Below are 22782 nucleotides of genomic sequence, written 5' to 3'. Positions count from 1 at the left end.
GGGGGTGAAGGCAGGGGGAGTGAGTGAAAGGGAGAGAGTGAAGGGAGGGGGAGTGAAGGGAGGGGGGGTGAAGGGAGGGGGGATGAGTGAAGGGAGGGGGGTGAAGGGAGGGGGGGTGAAGGGAGGGGTGAGTGAAGGGAGGGTGGGTGAGTGAAAGGGGGGGAGTGAAGGGAGGGTGGGTGAGTGAAGGGTGGGTGAGTGAGTGAAGGGAGGGGAGTGAAGGGAGGGGGGTGAAGGGAGGGGAGTGAAGGGAGGGGGGTGAAGGGAGGGGGGATGAGTGAAGGGACGGGGGATGAGTGAAGGGAGGGGGGATGAGTGAAGGGAGGGGGGGTGAAGGGAGGGGTAAGTGAAGGGAGGGGGCGTGAGTGGGGTACAGATATGTAGTGACATCGGGAGGGTCGTGGCGTGCGATGTTCCTACGTCGCGGACAGCACAGGGTGGGTTGCTGTGTGGTGCCGGCTTAGGCCTCGGCAAGGTAAGGTAATTTACCCTTTTTACCGGATAAAAGGGTAAAGGTGTCGACATGCCAAGGGGTAAGGTAAAGGGTAAGGTAAAGGTAGCTCGGAAGAATTACCCGTTAGGGTAAAGGTAGCGCGAAGTATTACCTGGTAAATACGGTACATTGTTTACCGTTTAAAGCTCCGTGGCACAGTCCGTGGCATACATTTAATATGTAATATTAAAACAAACTTGATTAAAAACACGCTTTTATAACAGGACCCTGCGGGGTGGGCTGGTAGGAACGAATAACCAAATAATATAAACATAATGTATTATTACACTTGTTTAGCCAGGAAAGCCCCACTGAGTCTAAAGGGTTTTGTAGGGTCCTGCCAAGTGTTTGCAGTAGGGGGCGATGTTGCTACACCTAATCGGACGATACGAAGGGAGAGTTTGAGGCCTAGTTCTAGGCTTTAGGCCTAGCTGTAGGCTTTATGCCGCTGTGAGTTAATTTTTAATTTAAATGTTTTAATTATTTATGTAAAAGCTTTAAATGTAAATGTTTCTATTTAAAAACATCAGGGAATGTAACATTGTTAAACATTAACTACCTTTCACACACGCGGGGGTACGATACGAAGGGAGAGTTTGAGGCCTAATTCTAGCCTTTAGGCCTAGCTGTAGGCTTTAGGCCGCTGTGAGTTAATTTTTAATTTAAATGTTTTTATTATTTATTTAAAAGCTTTAAATGTAAATGTTTCTATTTAAAAACATCAGGGAATGTAACATTGTTAAACATTAACTCCCTTGCACACACGCGGGGGTACGATACGAAGGGAGAGTTTGAGGCCTAATTCTAGCCTTTAGGCCTAGCTGTAGGCTTTAGGCCGCTGTGAGTTAATTTTTAATTTAAATGTTTTTATTATTTATGTAAAAGCTTTAAATGTAAATGTTTCTATTTAAAAACATCAGGGAATGTAACATTGTTAAACATTAACTCCCTTGCACACACGCGGGGGTACGATACGAAGGGAGAGTTTGAGGCCTAGTTCTAGGCTTTAGGCCTCGCTGTAGGCTTTAGGCCACTGTGAGTTAAATTTTAATTTAAATGTTTTAATTAAAAGCTATCTCAGGGAATTATAAGGGAATGTTACACTTGTTTAGCCAGGAAAGCATTAATTTAAATGTTTTAATTAAAAGTTATCTCAGGGAATTATAAGGGAATGTTACACTTGTTTAGCCAGGAAAGCATTAATTTAAATGTTTTAATTAAAAGTTATCTCAGGGAATTGTAAGGGAATGTTACACTTGTTTAGCCAGGAAAGCGTCACTGAGTCTAAAGGTTTTTGTAGGGTCCTGCCAAGTGTTTGCAGTAGGGGGCGATGTTGCTACACGGACGGACGGACGGACGATATAATCTATTGTAGGCTGGTTCACTTCGTTCCTACCAGTAAAATGTACTTGTGTAGTGAGTTCAAGGAGACGTAGACGACGTAGTCGGAGGCACACTTATTCAACCAAAGAGCTGAACACAATACTTGAAGGGGTAACGGCCCCTTCACCCGTCTAACAGGGAGACACCCTTAGCGCTAGCCCGGCTAGTCTGCTCCCAGGTCCTCCACTAGAGAGCTAGGGGAGGCTAGCTGATCCAGCTCTGGCCAAGCTAGGATCTCGGCACCCTTAGCCAACCAGACCGGCTCTTACAAGAGCATCGGCTCTGGGCTCTCAGGGCCGCGCCGCTGGCTTGCCTTGGTCGGTCCTTAGAAGGACAGCGAGCTAGGGGAGTCCCAGGGCCTATCCTGCTGGTCTTCGCTCTTCGCTGGTTAAGCTGTAATACTCGACCCCGAGCACACCGGCTCCCCGCCTTATATAGCAATTCCCCCCCGAGGGGTGGGGCTGTGGGGGATCACAGCGCCGTCACAGCCCCCCAGGGCTAACCGTTGTGGACGTGGATGTAGGCACCCTTACGCGTGCGGGCGCAAACACCCCTTGTGTGTTTGTTTGCCCTCCCTTAACACCCCTACACTAGTAATGGCAGAACTCCACGACTCCAGGAAGTGGCCCCGAGGCTTGCCACAACGTAAGGGACCGTGGCCAATTACAGCCAAAGTCAGTTGAGCGTGAACAATTAGACCCAAGCCGAAACATTTGTTGCCAGAAAAAAGGGGAAAAACCCTATTAGTATATTTTGGTACTGGCAAAGGAGGTCCCATGATGTAGCTGCTCACCCCGAGCTCTCATTACTCTGGTAGTGCGTTGTCTTTGAACTGTGCGACTTTTGGCGTCATCTGGTTGAACACCATATGAGACTAGGCTCCAAAGAAAGCTGTCTCTGGTGTGGACCAATCAGTTTCAAAGACAATGCATAAATGATCAGAGTATTGTTTTTTGTTTGCATTTGACTGCAAGTATTGTGGTTAATGTAAGCATGATTCCTTGCAAAAGGTGTCAGTTTTGTTGCCAGAAAAAAGGGGGAAAACCCTATTAGTTTAATAAAAAATAACGTTTAAAATGTTTTTTTTATGATAGAGTATAGTATTGTCATCAGTATGACCTAAGTATGCCAAGTGTGCAGTCGATACCACATTAGGAAGTGGGTACAAATTGAGTTTCAAGATTTGAGGATACAACAACAACAATAACGACAACAACAGTGAGTTAAAATAAAGCGTGCAAAATTGGAATCATTGAGAGTATTCTATATGTATAAAGGGCTCTACCTCGCATTTACCGTCATAAACCTTGTTCACGTGTAGTAGTTCCCCAGTAATTACCCTGTAATTTGTATGGGGTAAGGGTAAAAGGTAGGGTAAAGGTAAGCTCGTTGCTTTTTACCTTTTACCTTACCTGCTAAAGGGTAAAAGGTAGGGTAGAGTGATTGTATTGTGATAAGGTAAAAGGTAGGGTAAAGGTAGGCTCGTTTTTACCTTTTAACTTTTACCTTACCTTGCCGAGGCCTATGCCGGCTTTATTATAGCACGGCGTGCGATGCACCGTCATCGCGTACACCCCGTAGATACGCTGGGATAGTGCGGGCACCGCACATAGCGCGTAGTGCAGGCTCCCACAAGGGGGAGTGGGAGAGTGTCAGCCCAGGGACCGGGTTGCCTCGGGCTATGGCACTCTAGTTGACCCCGTAGACACGTGATCCGGAGTATCCACAAAGAGGACCTCAGGTGGGTGGGCTAGGGGGTGATCACGTGTCCGGGGAGAGCTCTTGAGAGGGATCGAGAGGAAGCTAGAACGCTCGAGAAGGCGGGCGGGGCCCAGGCGGAGCTAGCCCCGACCCGGGAGCATATAAGGTGGGTCCCTGAGAGGGACCGGGGGTCGCTTCGTTCGACAAGCTGGAAGCTCCACGTCCAACAAGCTGGAAGCTCTACAAGGCATCAACACGTGGCCGGGACCCGAGTGAGGGTCCGACCCTTCGTAGCTGTAACTCCTCCATATAGTGTAGTTAGCTGGATGGTCACCAGCCTCGGCTGTATCTGGTAAAGGGGCAGTTACCCCTTTGTGTATTACGTGTTGCTATAATAAATGTGTTGCCTCTAAAGAATAACGTCTGCGACTCAGTTGGACTCACTACAACTGGTGTCAGAAGTGGCCAACACGCTATTTTACTTAGCTAGCAGTAGACTATGTCGATACGTCGCAGACCACGTACCAGGATGTCGGACAGTGAGGACGAGGACCTCGTGCCGCCTACAGCTCTGGAAGATGCGGGAGAGACGCTGCCGGCAGAGCAGGGCGCTGTCCGAGCGCTCGACGCTTCGCCGTCGGTGGAGGCGACCCTCCGATAGGCGCACGGTCGCCTCCCAGAGCTCCTCCACGCTGCGGCTTCGCTCCTCGCGGAGATCAGTACCACGGTCTCGCCGGTGAAGGAGGGAGCGGCGATGCCGCTCAGGGACGACAATGACACTCTTGCAGCGTTCCTCGCCATCTCGCCGCTAGAGAAGTCCACCCTCATGCAGGCTTTCGACCAGATGGCATCCATATACGAGCCTCCGGTGAACACACGCCACAAATTTGCCACATGGCGTAAGGGGGAAACCGAGTCAGCCCTCGCCTTCCGTAGCGCACTTTTGGTGCTGGCGAAAGCCGCCTTCCCCAAAATGGACTATGATGGGATATACACGTTGGTCCTCGAGAAACTTCTGGCATTGGTGAAATCCCTCTACACAATTCTTCCAGCCGAAGATGATGACGTCTTGTCTCTCAAGGTCGCCAAGTGCATCCAAGCCCAGCTTGGGACAGGGTGCTGGTGACGTGTGCCGTATCCCGCATTGAGCCGGGGCCACCTGATGGAGGGGAGCCCCTGTCGGCATGCGCGTCGACTCGGGGTGGAGGCGACCGGCGTAATGATGGGGCGTGACGGACGGATGAGCAGTGGTGGCCAAGGTCGTCGTCTCGTTCCGGAGGCGGCCGTGTCACCTGCTACACGACGGCACCTCCCAGCATCGCCGCCATCCTATGCTTCCCTACACCCTAAGGCATGTCGCGACACACTCCACACTTGACCCCTGGCCTCACCTCACCCATCTAGGCATTTTGGTTCGCGTCCCGGTTGCGCTTCGGTACGGGGGAGTCATACGCATGATCATGAAGTTCGCCAGCTCCGTCCAGATCAGTGGTCAGAGCTGGCCCATCGAGTGGTAGCTGCGGCCGCGGGTTCATCTGCCGTGCTTGGGTTTATTGAGGGTGTGGAAATAAAGATGCTAGTTGACACGGGTGCCATTGGCAACTATCATCTCTGAGTTGATTTACAATATTTTGCCCTGTAGGTTTCAGGTTCTTGTTTCGCCGCTAACGGCGGCTCATTAGGTATTATTGGTCGGATAACGGCCAAGGTATGCGTCGCTGATGTTCAATTGTCAGGACATATTCTTGTCTCCATGTCCCTGGCTGTTCCATGTTTACTTGGAACCGATTTTCTTGGTAGGATGCCTCTGAAAATCTGCATTGACCGTGGCTGTTTGGAATTGCCATCCGGCCGTTGAATGGCATTTTTGCCTTCCCCCACCCGTTTGTGTACGGCCAACGCTACGGTGCTGGCGCTATCAGGATTGTTTTGGGACCTTCCAACAAGGTCAGTCACGGACTGACTTTGGTGGCAGCTCAGACGTTAGTGTCCAATGAACAGGAACCTTTTATTCAGGTTCTAAATGCTGGGTTGGACAACACGGTCATCCAGGAGGGTACTGTGTTGGCTCATGCATCGCCAACGCGTCCGGAAGGGGGCATCGTCAGGAATGTGAGCGCTGAGTTTTACACGCGACAATCCCGAGACGTGGATGAAGGCTGGATAGACAAACTGTGTGCTTAGAGTGGCACCTTGTCCGCGGACCAGATAGGAAAGTTGAGGGTGATCTTGCGTGAATTCTCAGACATTTCTAGCGAAGAAAAATTTGATATTGGACGCACGTCCTGAGTCATCACATTGATACGGGCGATGCGGCCCCTATCCGGCAGAATCTCTACCAGCTGAGCCCGGCGGAGAAGGAACATGTTCAGCTGACGGTTGATGAGATGTTGGCCGCGGACATCTCACCATCCACCAGTCCCTGGGGAGCTCTGATTGTATTTGTAAAGAAGCACGATGGTAGCTTATGATTCTGCGTCGATTTTCAGAAGCTTAATAAAGTTTCTGTTGTGGATGCATATCCCCTTTCTCGCATGGATGATTCACTTGACGATGTCTCAAAACCTAAGACAGCCTTTCGTACGCATCAGGGATTGCTCGAATTTAATCGGCTTCCTATGGGGCTCCATTCCATGCCCGCTATGTTCCAACATTTGATGGAACTGGTCCTGGCAGGTCTCCAGTGGGACTCGTGTTTGATATATCTCGACGACGTAAACATCTTCAGCCGCACCTTCGATGAACATTTGGCCTGCCTGCGTGCCGCCTTTCTCAAAATGGATGCTGCTAACCTTAAATTTAAACCTCAGAAGTGTCACCTTCTCCAGAAATCGGTTCGATATCTTGGCCACATTATTGACGAATCGATATTGCGACCGACCCAGAGAAAACTGCATCTGTGGTTGTGCGGCAATATCGCCCCTACTTGTATGGTAGATGATTTGAGGGGTGCTCCGATCATGCAGCGCTCCAATATGCGCTGCGTGTGGACCAGCCGTTAGGCCAATTATGAAGCTGGCTGCAGATCCTGCAAGACTTCTCATTCCACGTTACGTACCGCAATGGTTCTCGCCATACGAACGCCGATGCCCTGTCGCGATTGCCAACGGCTGGAGGTTGTGCATGTGTTTCGGGTTCCGGGTGCTGTAAACCGACCGATGTGATCTCGCCCCTTCCTCTTGCGGCATCTGCCGATGTGGAAACAAGCGGGACAGGCGCCAGTCCAGGCGCACGGGATGCGGTCATCGGTCTGGATTACGTGGAATGGGGACGCCATCAGGCGGAAGACTCTTCGCTACTCAAATTGCGGCATCGTGTGAGGGAAGCTGATGGGGGAATGGGTCGACGCAGTGTCACCCCGGTTCTGCAGGACGGCTTACTCATGCATTGGGACGGGCGGCTGTGTCGTTATACCATTGTTGTCCCCACTGCAGAAGACGCTGGCCACGCGCAAACTGCATTTCTATTGGTCGGCCATGTCTGTGGATGTGGACGATTTTCTCAAAGGGTGCATGCAGTGTGCTCGGCGAAAGCCGCCGGTGAAACCCTGCTGCCCATTCTTGCAATCAATTCAGGTATCGTGCGTCAACGAACTTGTTGCACTAGACATCCTCGGCCCATTCCCCATAACCGCTCGGGGGAACAAATATCGGCTTGTGGGGGTCGAGTATTTTTTACGGTGGCCTGTCGCTTGGCCGCTCCCAATTCAATCGGCTGAGACTGTTATGGAGGCATTCCTCAATGGTTATGTTATGGACAAGGGCGCTCCTGAATGCATTTTGACCAACCACTGCTTGCAGGATGGCCCCGCATGCATATGAAGTACCGTTGATGACTCTTGGACACCGTTGGTGAGGCACACGTATTTATTCCGTACAAGTAGTCACAACTGTGGACATACAATACTAGAGGGGGTATCGGCCCCCTCACCCGGCTAGCTGGGAATACACTGCTAGCTATCTCTGACCTACCTCCTAGTCCTCCACTAACGGGCTAGGGGAGGCTGTCTGGCCCGACACTGGTAAGTCGGGCTACGGTACCCGGAGTCCCAGAGCACTAGCTCTGGTTCTCGGGACCACGCCGCTGGCTCGGTCCTGCGCGGCCCTGACAAGGGCGGCGTCCCAGGGGAGTCCAGGGCTCTAGCTAGACGATCTTCGGTCTTCACTGGTTTAGCTTTAACATTCTGCCCCGAGCCCTCTGACACATCCCCCTTTATACTCCACCCCCGCTGAGGGGTGGGGCCCCGGGCTGCCTGGTGCGGACGTCGTTGAGAGCACCCCCCCCCGTGCACTCACGTAGCCCCGCCCACTGTGTTTGTTTCCCATAAGCTGCCATGCATAACGGCTCTCTTTCTAACACCCCTATATCACCCCCCCCCCCCCCCCCCCGCATAGCTTGCAGCCGTCCCGGCTGCCAACATACAAAAAAAACGACAATAAAAGCGCATTTACCCCCTGACCGCGCGTGTGCCTCACTATTTTTCAACATAACGCGAAGAGAACAACAACAAGCACCCCCCCCCGAATAAATACGAATTCCGTAAAAGCAACGTATATACAAATCGCAAGGAACCCCCAACACACACACAACACAACACAATGTGCCAGGAGCACACCACCGATGCAGCGCACAGTAACCATACACGTGAAAATAAAAAATAAAAAATAAATGTCTTCTTTTTGTGCATCACAAGAGTCTGCGCATTCTTGCGCGCGTCCTTGCCGCAGGCCCGTCACACGGGGCAACCCCGGATGGCGGACCATCCGGTGGCAGCTGTCCATTTCGAAGTGAGTCTGCGCTTGATGTCGCGAGACCCTCGGCATCCCCCGTAGGGGTTGTTGGGCGAGAGCCCGTCATTCCTGGTGCACCTGGGGGCGGGACAGCCGGCAACACGTCAGGCGAGAGCAGCAGAGACGGACCCTTTGAGTCGGCCGACCCCCCACATGTTTGGCCACGCGTGTGTGGAGTGGGGCCTCGCACCGCAACAAAGGGTTTCAGCCTAGAGGGGTGCACAAACCACCGGCGCTTCCCCCATTTGATGCGAACGCACTGAGGCCGCAAAACCTCGACCACCACGACGGGGCCCCGCCACGGCCGCACCAGTTTTGAGGAGGTCGCGAGTGGTACCTGGGGACAGTGCAGCCATGCCCTGTCCCCCGGCTTCCACTGTAGCACGTGCGCGCGACCCAGTCTGAGGCGCTCATTCGCTTTCTGACGCCTGTCGGAATTTAGCATGGCAGCATCCCGTGCCTCAGTCAATTTCGCAAGGTTAAATTTAACATGGTCGGCCAATTTAGTTTTTCCCAGCGGCGCGGGGATCTGCAGCTGTGCCCGAACAGGTGGGTCAGGTTCGCGGCCATACATGAGGAAGAAGGGTGAAAATCCCGTCGCAGCATGGGGGGCCAATCTGTATGCTGCCAGGACCCCTTGAATTTGCAAGTCCCAATCGGTCTGTGAGTCCGAAACCTGCTGCGACAACATAGACGTGATGGTTCGATGCAGACGCTCGACCATCCCGTCAGTTTGCGGGTGATAGGGAGAGGTACGAATTTTTTTCGTTCCCAGGAGCTCACAGACCTGTTGGAGGAGTTTGCCGGAAAAAATGTTTCCCTGGTCGGTCAGCAGCCGCTCCGGAGCACCTTTGTCCATGACGTAACCTTGGACAAAGGCCTCCACGATGGCTGCTGCCGACTGGTTGGCCAGGGGCCAGGCCATAGGCCAGCACGTAAAGTATTCCACCCCGGTCAACAAATATCTATTGCCCCTAGGGGTGGCGGGAAATGGCCCCAGAATATCCAGCGCGACAAGTTCGTTCACTCTGGAGACTCTGATAGACTGCAAAGGCGGGTTTGACTCCCGTGCTGGTGGTTTTCGCTGCGCACACCGAGGGCATGATGCCAACAGATCTGCGACATCCCTCATCATGCCTGGCCAAAAAAAATCAAGCTGGAGCAAGGCGAGGGTCATTTGGGTACCCAGGTGGAGGAGGCGCTCATGAGCAGCCCACACCACCCTACCCCGTAACCCAGAAGGGACCACCAGCCGGTGTCGATGGGATTTCCCGTCCCAATGCATCAGCAACCCCGCGTGCATTTCCCATGCGTCGGCATCACCCGTCCCCCGCCCCGCCTCCCCGGCGCGATGCCGCGACGCGAGGAGGGAGGTATCCTCCATCTGGAGGCGCCCCCATTCATTAACAGGCAAACCCAGCAGGGAATCTTTTCCCTGTTGTGCGATAGAATTTGGAAGCAATGTTTCGTCGTCGGCGGCGGCCGCCAGGACCGGAACCGGCATGTCCCCTGCTGGCTTGCAACGTCCCGACCCCAGGAGGCATGCACATTCGGAGGTGGTTGGCATGCGCGACAGAGCGTCCGCGTTGGTGTGGCGAATGCCCTTACGGTAGGTGGTTTCGAAATCAAAATCCTGGAGGATCTCCAACCATCGGGACAATTGTCCCGATGGCTGTTGAACTCGCAGGGCGTACTGCAGTGCCGCATGATCTGTGCGGACGGTGAAATGCCGACTGTACAGATATGGGCGATACTGTTGGATGAAATAGACAATTGCCAACAGTTCCCTACGGGTGACACAATATCTTTGCTCCGCTGGAGACAACACCCGACTGCCGTACGCAACCACCCGTTCCACGCCGTCAACCACCTGGGAAAGCACGCCCCCAATACCCGTGTTGCTCGCATCGGTGTCGAGCAAAAATGGTTCCGAAAAATCGGGGTAAATCAAGGGAGGAGCTTTTACCAGGGCGTCCCGAAGGGAGCAGAAAGCAGCCTCCTCCTCCTGACCCCAGTGGAACCGAACCCCTTTTGATGTTAAAGCGTGTAGGGGTTTGGCAATCATCGCAAAATCAGCGACGAACCGTCGGTAATACGACGCGAAGCCAATGAAACTCCTGACCTCTCCCACCGAGGTGGGAGTCGGCCAGGAGCTGACACACTGCGTTTTGGCGGGATCGGTAGCAATACCTGAACGCCCCACGATGTGCCCCAAATAACGCACCGAATCGCGTAACAAATGACATTTTTGGGGTTTGAATTTCAAATTAGCAGCCCGCATCTTTAGGAAAACCGCCCGCAACCTCTGGAGATGTTCGTCAAAAGTTTTACTAAAGACGATAACGTCATCCAAATAAATCAGGCACGACTCCCATTGCAATCCAGCCAAAACCAATTCCATCAAACGCTGGAAAGTTGCCGGCGCTGAGTGTAAGCCCATCGGCAACCGGTTGAATTGGAACAGGCCGTGCGGTGTACGGAAAGCAGTTTTAGGCTTTGAATCATCGTCCAGAGGAAGCTGCCAGAATCCCGAAAGTAAATCCAGTGTGGAGAAGAATCGCGCTCCCGCCAAGGCATCCAGCGATTCGTCCATCCGTGGGAGCGGGTATGCGTCGGCAACCAAAATTTTGTTAAGGCGCCGAAAATCAACGCAAAACCGCAACGAGCCATCCTGCTTTTTAACCAGGACGATCGGCGCTCCCCAAGGGCTGGTGGAAGGAGAAATGATGTTGGCGGCTAACATGTCATCAATAGCCGATTTGACATGGTCCTTTTCGGCGGGACTTAACCGAAACGGATTCTGGCATATTGGCGCGCTGTTACCCGTGTCAATATGGTGACGCAGCAGAAGAGTGCAACCCAAATCGTATTTGTCCCGACTGAAAACGTCGGAAAATTCCCGCAGTAGCGTTCTAAGCTGTTGGCGCTCTGAATTTGACAGGTCCGTCGATCCCGCACAAAGCGCATCGAGCCACCCTCCATCGCTGTCCGAATGTGGGTGCGGCCGGGGAGCAGTGCTGACGTGATTCGCAACAGGTTCCTCGCAGGGCACCGGCGTCGCGTGAGCAAGCACTGTCCCTTGAGGAACTACCACTGTCTGCGACCCCACATTGAGGACCGCGATGAAAGGGTCCCCGTCCCCTCTTACGACGGTCTGGGCCGGAATCAAATGAGGTCCACTAACCCCGGCCCTAGATGGTCCCAGCAGAATTCCCTGGTCCCCAATGCCCTCAGCGAAGGGCCGACGAAGTTTTAGAGGCACCAACATTTGAGCTCCCGGCGGCACACGAACTGTTTTAACGATGAACGCTGGTACTGTTACGAACGCCGTCCGAGCCGCAGTAGGGGAAGGCAGGAACGCCATGCGTCGTCCCGACGGGAGCTCAATGCATCCCTGGTCTATTAAAATACGAATCGGCATTTTGCCCAAGAAGTCCGTCCCCAGCAGGCACGGAACCGCCAGCGAGGAGGAAACAAAAATCGGGCCCGACAATTTGATATCCCCGATACAAATTTGCGCTCGAATCTGTCCAATGATGCCAAGAGAGCCCCCGTTAGCAGCATAGAATGGGACGTTAACCGGCAGTAAAGGACGGCTCTGGACAGGTAGAATATTGTAAATGAGTTCGGAAATGATGGTCGCCGATGCCCCCGTATCGACCAGGATGCGTACCTCCACCCCGTCAATGTGTCCCACCACGGCCGACGACCCCGACGACGCGGCCACAACGCGATGGGCCAACATGGACCACTGCCTGGGTTCGATTTGAGTCCCCATAGTGGTGCGTGTTGGCCCGTCGCAGCGCAATGTCGGCCCCCCGTTCGTTGCGGTGTGCGAGTGTGTGACGAGTGTGTGCTTGGGCCAAACATGAGGGGTGCCGCGACTCGCCGGATTATGTTGATGGAGCTTGGAAGGAGGAGGGCCGGCGTCCTGTCGAGGCGTCGTCCCGCGCTGCCGAGGAGAGCGGCACCCCGAGGCGACATGGCCCCGGACGCCGCAGTTGAAGCAACGCGGGAGCGCCGGCGGCGATGACGGACGGTCGAAGCGGCTCGACCCATCCCGGCCCGACCATGCTCCCGTCCCCTTCTGCCGTCGACGGTCGACGGCGTAAACCTCCTCCGCCGGGATGGTGGCTGCAGCCACCGCACGCCCGGCCGCTGCCCTGCTGGCTTTCCGACGCTGTGACAGCAGGTTGGCGTGGAGGAGCCGCGCAGCCTGGAGGGAACTCATCTCCGTGTCCTCCTGTGCAACGACGGCGATGTCCAGGTCGTCTGCCAGCAGGAGGATTTTTTCTGTGACCATGGCGTCCACGCCGTCGTCGTCCATTCGAGGGAAGGCCGTCTTCGCCAGTGCCAGGAGACTCGTCCTGTACGCCAGGGGCGACTCCTTTGCACCCCGCTGGCGATCGTAAAACTGCTGCCTGCATTCCGCTGAAGGTCCGTAGACCCCGGCCAGCAACTGCAGCGCCATCTGTAGCGTGGAGCGCTTCTCCCTCGGCGCCGATGTAAGGGCGGCGAGTGCGTCGCTGTCGAGGAGCGCCGGCAGCGCGCAGAGAACCTCAGCATCCGACCACCGTGCCATTTCTTGGTGGGCGAGGAAGCGTCGCTGGAAGCCGCCCCAGTCGCCCTCCTCGCCAACAAACTCTTTGAGCGGAGGCAGCCGTTGGTGCAGCGCAGCGGTCGCCATGGAAGCTCGCAGGCTGCTGTCCCCGTAACTCGGCTGCGCTTCGGCGCGAACGGCAGATGGTATCGCCTGTCGCAGCCGTGATGACGCTCCCTCCGCTGGCGGTGACGCGGCAGCCCCAGCGAGAGCGATGTTGGACCCGAGGTTCAGGCCGGCCACGCCCTCAGCAGCTGCTGCGGCGATGGCGGGAGATTCAAAGTTTGAATCCGTTGAGATGGTGGGAAGGCGCATCGGACGTCGGTTCTCCTCGCCCCGTGGTGGTCCACCAGCCCCCAGCCGCGTGATGTGTTCGAGTGTGGCGGCAGCGGTGTAAAGCAGCTCCGCCAGCCTCGCGTGAGCCAGCCTCAGCCCTTCTGATGGCGGCTCCCCTTCATCCTGATGCCCGTGTAAGAATGCGTCCGGCCCCGGCTGCACGATGTCTTGTTGAGCCGTCTCGGGCTCGACAATTTCAGCGGTGTCCTCCACCTACTCCGGCTCGAGCTGTCCGGCACGTGTCCATGTTCGTAGTTGTTCTGACACCAGATGAAGTACCGTTGATGACTCTTGGACACCGTTGGTGAGGCACACGTATTTATTCCGTACAAGTAGTCACAACTGTGGACATACAATACTAGAGGGGGTATCGGTCCCCTCACCCGGCTAGCTGGGAATACACTGCTAGCTATCTCTGACCTACCTCCTAGTCCTCCACTAACGGGCTAGGGGAGGCTGTCTGGCCCGACACTGGTAAGTCGGGCTACGGTACCCGGAGTCCCAGAGCACTAGCTCTGGTTCTCGGGACCACGCCGCTGGCTCGGTCCTGCGCGGCCCTGACAAGGGCGGCGTCCCAGGGGAGTCCAGGGCTCTAGCTAGACGATCTTCGGTCTTCACTGGTTTAGCTTTAACATTCTGCCCCGAGCCCTCTGACACATCCCCTTTTATACTCCACCCCCGCTGAGGGGTAGGGCCCCGGGCTGCCTGGTGCGGACGTCGTTGAGAGCACCCCCCCCGTGCACTCACGTAGCCCCGCCCACTGTGTTTGTTTCCCATAAGCTGCCATGCATAACGGCTCTCTCTCTAACACCCCTACACATACATAGGCTACTCACCGTTTTTTTTATGTATGAAAGGGAGTACGACCCCCCCGTCGATGTGCAGTTGCAAGCCACGCCGAAAATGCATAAATCTAAGATTTCTGACTCCGCTCGTTTCACTCTTCAGAACGTTTCCGAGGCATGGGAAGCCTCCAGGGTTAATTCTGAGTCATGACAATTGGCCAACGAACGGCTTAAGGGAGTGCATGTTTCTCCGTATGAATGGACGCCTGGAGACAAGGCCTGGTTGCACTGTCCGCAGGTGCTGGTGGGTACATCACCTAAGTTACTTCAACCCTGGTGGGAGCCGGTCGATGTTGTTTGGTTGTCCGACCACAGTGTATCCAGATCAACTTGGGTCGGTGGAGTTGGTTCGTGCATCCATCTCGCTTGAAACCGTTTATTGCGCCGCGCGAATTCGTTTCATCTCCACATCGCAGGGGTCGAGTGTCGAATGTGTTCGATGAGCCTGGGTGTGTGCCCGCTGAGGTTGGTCCTCAGCGGAGCGATTCTTTTCCGCCCCCAGGTGCTGCGCGACTGACGTCTCCCGAACAGCCGCGCATGCCGGCTCCGCGGGCTTCAAGCACGGAGGACCCGTCGGCCCGGCCTACTGCTCTTCATGAGGAGCCGGGTTCAGCGGAACAATGGCACATTCCCCCTGGGACCTCCAGGGTGAGCGAGCCCACCTCCCCTGGGGGCCCGGCATCACAGACTCGCTCCCCTTGCACACACGCTCCCACGATGTCAGTTGCTTATCGCGCTCCTTGAGTCGTAGCGGTCATTGGCTGATCCGGGCCATCATTGAGCTCACGAGCGTCGTTACACGTTGAAGGTGGGAGGTGTGGTTGTGGAGGGGATCCCGTGGTTCACGGGTGCTGTATCAAGTAAATGAGAGATTCCAAGAGATACTACCCCGTATATATACTGGTTGAGGGTGGGGGGGGGGGGTGGGCCAGGACAGGCCCCCTTTTTATTATTATGGTAAGGTGTAGCTTGAGACTACGGCTAGTCTACATAACAAAGAACTGAGCCTTTATTATGGTAAGGTGCGGCTTGAGACTACGGATAGTCTACATAACAAAGGACTGAGCCTTTGTTATGTAGACTGGCTGAGAGGGGGGGGGGGGGGGGGTGCCAGAGTTGTTAAAGTGCAACTGCTGCTAATGAGACCGAGCCTCTGCCATGTAGATGGTAAAAGTGTAGTGGTGATAACTACTCGCTGTTCGCAAGCTGTGAGAGAGCAGTTGGTAAACAAGGTTTTCCTGCTCAATCAAACAGTTAGGGTCAAATGGGGGTGAGGTAGGATCCAAACGCCAGATTGGGAAGGACCAATCGGAGGGGTCCAAGAGGTGGCCGGGGATTGGTTAACCCGGCGACGAACAGGTATAAAAGCCGGAGCGCTGAGAGCTCTGGTTAGTTCTGCTACACGAAGACCCCAGTCGGCTAAAGACAGCTAGGACCCTGGACCAAGCCTTCCCAGCCCTTGTCAGGGCTGGGGCTCAGTGTAACCAGTGGTCAGGGGAGATAGGTCCTGGATAGGACCCTGGCTCCCAGCCTTCCCGCCCTTGTGAGGGCGAAGGTCTCGAGCGACCAGAGGTCGGGGACCCGCCGGACCAGCGGCGGGTCAGTGTGCCTCCCCTAGGTTCGCATTCTCCGGGCCCATCAGAGAGTTCGCCATCGCCGGGATGGGCGATCCAGTCGGCCCACGCTCGGCTAGCCGATCTCCTGCATGCCGCTGCCTCCATCCTCGACGAGCTCACGCTGGGGGGAGTGGGGGCTGCGAGGGGAGAACCAGGCCGGAGGTTGGGGGCCGTTCCCGCCGAAACGCGGGATTTCCGCACAGGGTGTTGACGTCATCTCCGGCCGGGGATACGTCACTGCCACCGGAAGTGCTGCAGCCGGGAGCGATGTCACTTCCGCCGGGGGTTTCGACACTTCCGCAGGAAATTACGTCAACTGCCCCGGAAGTCACGTGGCCCAGGGGTCACGCGTCACTTCCGGCCTTGGAGGCCTCCTAACCGAGGCTATTGCGTCTTCAGAAATACGGCCGCCGCTTCTGCAGGACATTTTATCATTTGACGGTGCTACAAACGCCACGCTCGGCCCGCAGCTCGCCTCGGGGGGAGACTACCTCCCTGGACTGCAACAGCGCTTGCCGTCTCTACAAGTCTTCACGGCTAAGGGTGGAGACTGGGCAGCGTTTGCCCGACGATTTGTGGCAAATGCGGAGATGGCATGGTGGACTGCGTACATCGTTCTCCGAGCCTTGCCTTCCGCACTGGACGACGTCGCTCTGGCCACGTTCCTCCTCATCCCACGAAAGGCTCGCTCCATGCTACAAGATGCCCTCGATCGGATGGCCTTGGTGTACGGGCCTCCATCAGAAACCAGGCATCGCTTCGCGAGTCAGAGGAGGGAGGCTGACGAGACACCCCTCGCCTACCAGAGTGCGCTGATGGCGCTGGCTCAAGCGGCCTACCCTCGGATGGACGACGTGGGCCTTGACTCCATTGTGCTGGAGAAGATCTTGCTGCTGGCTCCGGAGTTGCGGATCGCCGTTCACGTCAAGGACGAGGCGAATCTCTCCTCACTGGGCGCTGCCCATTATCTACATACGGAGCTGCTCCTCCAGCGAGACGGGCAGGTGGCGGCGTGTGCCACGCGCGCGGCTGCGCGGAAAGACGAGGTCATGAATAACCAGGCCTTCGCATCGCAGCACGCCGCAAGCTGGAGAGCGGCCGTCCGGCCTCGCCAGGGGGAGCCCGGGCGGAGACACGGCTCCCCGCGGGCATGGGGCCGTCACGTGCTACAATTGCGGCCAGCAGGGTCACCTGGCATCGGGCTGCCCAGCTCCTCGACGCCGTGCTCCGGATCGCCCGCCATCATCCGCCCGCTCGCCTGCCGCTCCACAAGAACCGCAGGCATGTCGCGACACCTCACGCATCCGGTCCCTGCCCTCATCTCATACACCGCGTTTCCGTGCACCACTCCGTCGCGTTGGGTTGAGTGGTCAGAGCCGGGATGGGGTTGACGTTCGGCAGCCACTCCGTCCAGTTCAGTGGTCGGAGTTGGCCCACAGGGTTGTCGCCGCGGCTACGGGCTCTTCGGTTATTATTGGCGCCATCGAGGGGGTTGAATTTCGATTGTTGGTTGATACGGGCGCTTCAGCTACTATAATTTCGGACCTCATATACAATGTGCTGCCCCAGAAGTGTCAGGCGCTCGCCCCAGTTTCCGTCCCTTGCTTTGCAGCGAATGGGGGTTCCTTGGGAATTATTGGGCAAATAACGGCACAAATTTGTATTGGCGATATTAAATTAACGGGTCCCAATTTGGTTTCTGAGACCCTTGCCGTTCCCTGTTTGCTGGGCACGGACTTCCTCGGCAAAATGCCCATTAAAATTTTAATCAACAAGGGCTGCATTGAGCTCCCTTCGGGCTGCCGGATGTCGTTCCTGCCTTCGCCCACCGGGCTACGCACGGCTTGTGCGACTGTTCCGGCTATGGCCTCCCAAACCGTGCGAATTCCGCCGGGCGCGCAAATGTTAATTCCGCTTCGGTTACGGAAACCGCTCGGGGTGGAAACTCTGTCGGGTATTTTGCTGGCGCCTTCCAATACGGCCGTACGGGGGTTAGAGCTGGTGGGAGCACAAACACTTGTGCCTGCTGAGGGACAACCCTTCATTCAGATGTTGAATGCAGGGTTGCGGACAAAGGTCGTGCACCAGGGGGCTGCGATTGCCCATGCATCGTTGCCACTCCACACTGACTCCATCGTGGCTCATGTGGATGATACGTCAGGGTCCGAGGCGCAGTCTGATACCGATGAGGGTTGGATGGATTCTCTCTGTTCAGGGGCTGAAAATCTTTCCGAGTCCCAGCGATTGAAATTGCGTATGTTACTCAGTGAATTCTATTGAAACACCACATTGATACAGGCGATTCCGCTCCCATTCGTCAAAATCCGTTTCGGTTGAGCCCGGCAGAGAAAGAACATGTCCGGTTGGCAGTGAACGACATGCTTGCCGCGGACATTGTGGCTCCCTCCAACAGCCCATGGGGTGCACCGATTGTGCTCGTGAAGAAGCATGATGGCAGTTTGAGATTTTGTGTGGATTTTCCAAAACTTAACAAAGTTTCGCTGGCGGACGCGTATCCGCTTCCTCGCATGGACGAGTCAGTCGATGCCTTGGCGGGGGCGCGGTACTTTTCCACCTTGGACCTTTTATCTGGATTTTGGCAACTGCCCTTGGATGAGGCATCTAAACCGAAGACCGCGTTCCGTATGCCACAGGGCCTTTATCAATTTAATCGGTTACCCATGGGATTGCACTCAGCTCCGGCGACGTTCCAGAGATTGATGGAGCTGGTCCTTGCTGGGCTGCAGTGGAACTCATGTCTCATCTATTTGGACGACGTAATTATTTTCAGCCGCACGTTTGAGGAACATTTGGAGAGATTGAGGGCTGTGTTTGTTAGGATGCGGACCGCTAACCTTAAATTCAAGCCTCAGAAGTGTTTCCTATTGCGGGAATCGGTGCGGTACCTCGGGCACATTGTCAGTCGTACGGGCATAGCCACCGACCCCGCCAAAACTGATTGTGTAAGGACGTAGCCAACACCGACGTCTGTAGGGGAAGTCCGCAGTTTTATAGGCTTCGCGTCCTATTACCGCCGGTTTGTTGAGGGGTTTGCGACGATTGCGAAACCTCTTCATGCTTTAACGGCTAAGGGGGCCAAGTTCCATTGGGGGGATGCAGATGACGGGGCGTTCAAGGTGCTTTGCGATGCCCTCATCAGTGCCCCTCCCTTGTGCTACCCTGATTTCACATTGCCCTTTATCCTGGACACTGACGCCAGCAATACCGGCATTGGCGCAGTGCTCTCGCAGGTCGTGGACGGGGTCGAACGCGTCGTTGCCTACGGCAGTAGGGTGCTGTCTCCGGCGGAACAACGTTATTGCGTTACTCACCGTGAACTGCTCGCTATTGTCGTGTTTATACAACAATATCGTCCGTACCTGTACGGCAGGCATTTTACGGTTCGTAAAATGCCTGCCGTACAGTTGTCACGATGGCTTGAGGTCCTACAGGATTACACGTTCACGGTAACATACCGGAAGGGTACGCGACATTCAAACGCTGATGGCCTGTCGTGCCTTCCTCCGGGAGATGGTTGTGCGTGCTTTATGGGCTCTGGGAGATGCAAGTCGGCTATGGTGGCTATACCGGCTTCTCCAATTGCGGCGGCGGCAGGGGTGGTCGACGGGGAGCCTGACCCCATTGTTGACTCGCAGGAGTTGGTCGCTTGTCAGGGCTGGGGCTCAGTGTAACCAGTGGTCAGGGGAGATAGGTCCTGGATAGGACCCTGGCTCCCAGCCTTCCCGCCCTTGTGAGGGCGAAGGTCTCAAGCGACCAGAGGTCGGGGACCCGCCGGACCAGCGGCGGGTCAGTGTGCCTCCCCTAGGTCCCAGCCGGAGGACGCTAGGCTAGCGCGGGAGATAGCCGGCAAGTCCGGAGTCTGTAGCTCCTCAGGATAACGGGTAAGGGGACCGTATACCCCTTGTGTTAGGTGTAGTAAGTATTGGTGAATAAAAGCGTGTGGCCTCTAAGAAGTCTATCTCCTTCAAGAACGTTACAAAAGCACAGAAGCAGGTCAGGAAGAAACAGCCTCCTGCTATGTTGCTTGGTGGGTAAAACTTATAGTGTCATCCACATACCTCTTCCACAGGGAAGGACACAGGGTGGAAGTCTGGATGGCGTCTGATTCAAACTTTTCCATGAACATGTTGGCTATCACTGGTGACAAGGGGGAGCCCGTAGGGGTGCCCTCATTCTGTTTGTAGAAGGTGCCATTCCAGGTAAAATAAGTGTTGGTGAGGCAATGTCTAACCAGCGCAGGTACATCCGAATTCAATCCATGTCATTTGGCCACATGGCCTCCCAGCATTGAACCACTTCTTGGACGACATCAATTCCAGACACCCATCCATCAGATTCACCATGGAAGTGGAGAAAGATGGTAAACTACCATTCTTAGATATTCTGTTTGAGAGGAGACCTGACGGATCCTTGGGACATTCTGTCTACAGGAAAGCCACCCACACAGATTCCTACTTGAAACCGGATTCCCACCACCACCCATCTCAAAATAATTATCTCATCAAAACGCTATACCACAGAGCTCATGGCATTTCTGACCAACACCACCTGGCCAGTGAATTAAGACATGTACATCGGGGCCTCAGGATGAACGGATACTCTGACCGCACCATCCGCCAAGCTGTTTCTCCCACCATACAAAAACAGCCACATGAAACTACGATCAAAACTATCACGTTGCCATACATAGCAGGCGTGACCAAAAAGATCTCCAAAATTCTAAACAAACATAAGATCCAAGTCCGATTCAGTACAGTGTATAAAATCCGTGATCTGATTCCATCTGTGAAGGATGTCGTTCCTGACTTACAGTACCCTGGATTCTACAAACTGAGTTGCAGTTGTGGTGATTGCTACATTGGAGAAACGAAACCTCATGTCTCTGATCGTGTCCGCGAGCACAAGTCAGATCTGAAACATGGCAGAACTGATTCTTCGGCCGTTGCCGATCATTGCTACAACTCTGTGGGCTCTCATGAAATTGTCTTTTCCATCTTTCTCCACTTCCATGGTGAATCTGATGGATGGGTGTCTGGAATTGATGTCGTCCAAGAAGTGGTTCAATGCTGGGAGGCCATGTGGCCAAATGACATGGATTGAATTCGGATGTACCTGCGCTGGTTAGACATTGCCTCACCAACACTTATTTTACCTGGAATGGCACCTTCTACAAACAGAATGAGGGCACCCCTATGGGCTCCCCCTTGTCACCAGTGATAGCCAACATGTTCATGGAAAAGTTTGAATCAGACGCCATCCAGACTTCCACCCTGTGTCCTTCCCTGTGGAAGAGGTATGTGGATGACACTATAAGTTTTACCCACCAAACAACATAGCAGGAGGCTGTTTCTTCCTGACCTGCTTTTGTGCTTTTACCATCTACATGGCAGAGGCTCGGTCTCATTAGCAGCAGTTGCACTTTAACAACTCTGGAACCCCCCCCCCCCCCCTCTCAGCCAGTCTACATAACAAAGGCTCAGTCCTTTGTTATGTAGACTAGCCGTAGTCTCAAGCCGCACCTTACCATAATAAAGGCTCAGTCCTTTGTTATGTAGACTAGTCGTAGTCTCAAGCCGCACCTTACCATAATAATAAAAAGGGGGCCTGTCCTGGCCCATCCCCCCCCCCCCTCAACCAGTATATATACGGGGTAGTATCTCTTGGAATCTCGCATTTACTTGATACAGCAAGCGTGCTGTGACGGTTCCACCTGAAGACGGAAGCTTGTGTTGCCTCCGAAAAGTTGTGATTTTTATTTTATTTTACTTTTATTAATTTTAAATTTTTACCTACGTGACTTTACCGAAATAACCTAAGAATATGACTCTCTTGAAGGTGGGCGAGGCCAAGGGTGGGGCCAGCCATGACCCGGGAGCATAAAAGCGGGGTCCCCACATGGACCGGGATTCAGCGTTGCTACCGTCATTTGAAGATCTACATTCTACGTCGAAGAAGAGTCTCCAACACATGGATCCGGACCCGAGCCGGAGTCCAGCCCATTGTAGCTAACTCCCAGTGTGTTAGTGTAGTTTAGCCGGGTAGTCCACCACCCGAGGCTGTTATCTGGTAAGGGGGCAGCTACCCCTTTGTGTATTACGTGTTGGTGTAATAAATGTGTTGCCTCTAAGAAGTACGTCTGCGACTCAGTTGAACCCACTACACAAGTCCCCAAACACTGACACGCCCTATCACGTACCTCACAGCTATACTCACGGCGTCGCAAAGACGTTGTGAGAGTCGGAGGGGGGATGACGAAAAAACTTTGCCTATCACTGCCTCGGAGCAGCATTCGCTGGCATCACACAGATGCCGCGAGCGGCTCCAGGAGACAGGATGGCGGGGGGGGGGGGGGTCTTGGCCACCAAGCTGTTGAAGATGAGATCCGTTTTAAACGTTTTTGCCTCCCCTTTTTATGCCCCTCCACTTCAAAAATCCAGGGTGATGTTATCCTACGCAGCCAATCATGTGCCTACCTGTTTCAATTGTTTTTCTTCCCTTACATGGAGCGTTACCTGGAAGGGCGTCCGGCTGGCGAATATACACCCAGCCAGTGTGCATTCGGTCTGTGTCGCTGGAATCCCCCGACCTCATTATCTGCTCTGCTCGCTTAATATTTCACCCCAGCCCCCTCCTCGATGTCATGCATGACTCATTGCGACTGGCCCGGTGAACTTTTTTGTGCCCATACAATTTTAAGCCAATTTCGGGGCACCGCAATGTCACTTGTCCTGTAAGGGTTGGCCAATCTCTTGGCACCGGGAAACCTCGGGACTTCCCTCCTAAGGGCCCTTCGGATGAAAACCCGTTATGCCAGGCAATCCCCTGCTGGGACACTACGTGTGTGTGCTGCATGTGTGTGTGTGCTCAGAGTGGGGGCTAGGGGGGAGTCGCGGCGCTTGCGGAGTTGCTCTGCGGCCATGGCACCACATAGCCCCCCGAGGTACCCGTCCCCGTCCCTGTCCCGGGCTTGACTGGTGCACCTCGCCTGGGTCGCTCC

General features: G+C 54.8%; 1 protein-coding gene and 1 long non-coding RNA gene across 4 annotated transcripts in view; one reads left to right on the top strand and one right to left on the bottom strand.

Moving 5' to 3' along the window:
• LOC144733397 (uncharacterized) overlaps positions 1–22782 on the bottom strand; it is a 38629-nt gene that overhangs the window by 10487 nt on the left and 5360 nt on the right. The window lies entirely within an intron of this gene.
• Positions 362–21912, top strand: LOC144733398 (uncharacterized). The gene is made up of 3 exons (XR_013588354.1): positions 362–475; positions 14651–14796; positions 21621–21912. It is a non-coding gene; the product is annotated as an uncharacterized LOC144733398 (long non-coding RNA).

Source organism: Lampetra planeri, chromosome 46, assembly GCF_965212315.1.
Source record: "Lampetra planeri chromosome 46, kcLamPlan1.2.h2, whole genome shotgun sequence".
NCBI classification, from domain to species: Eukaryota; Metazoa; Chordata; class Hyperoartia; order Petromyzontiformes; family Petromyzontidae; genus Lampetra; species Lampetra planeri.
This window is presented reverse-complemented; position numbering and strand designations above follow the sequence as displayed.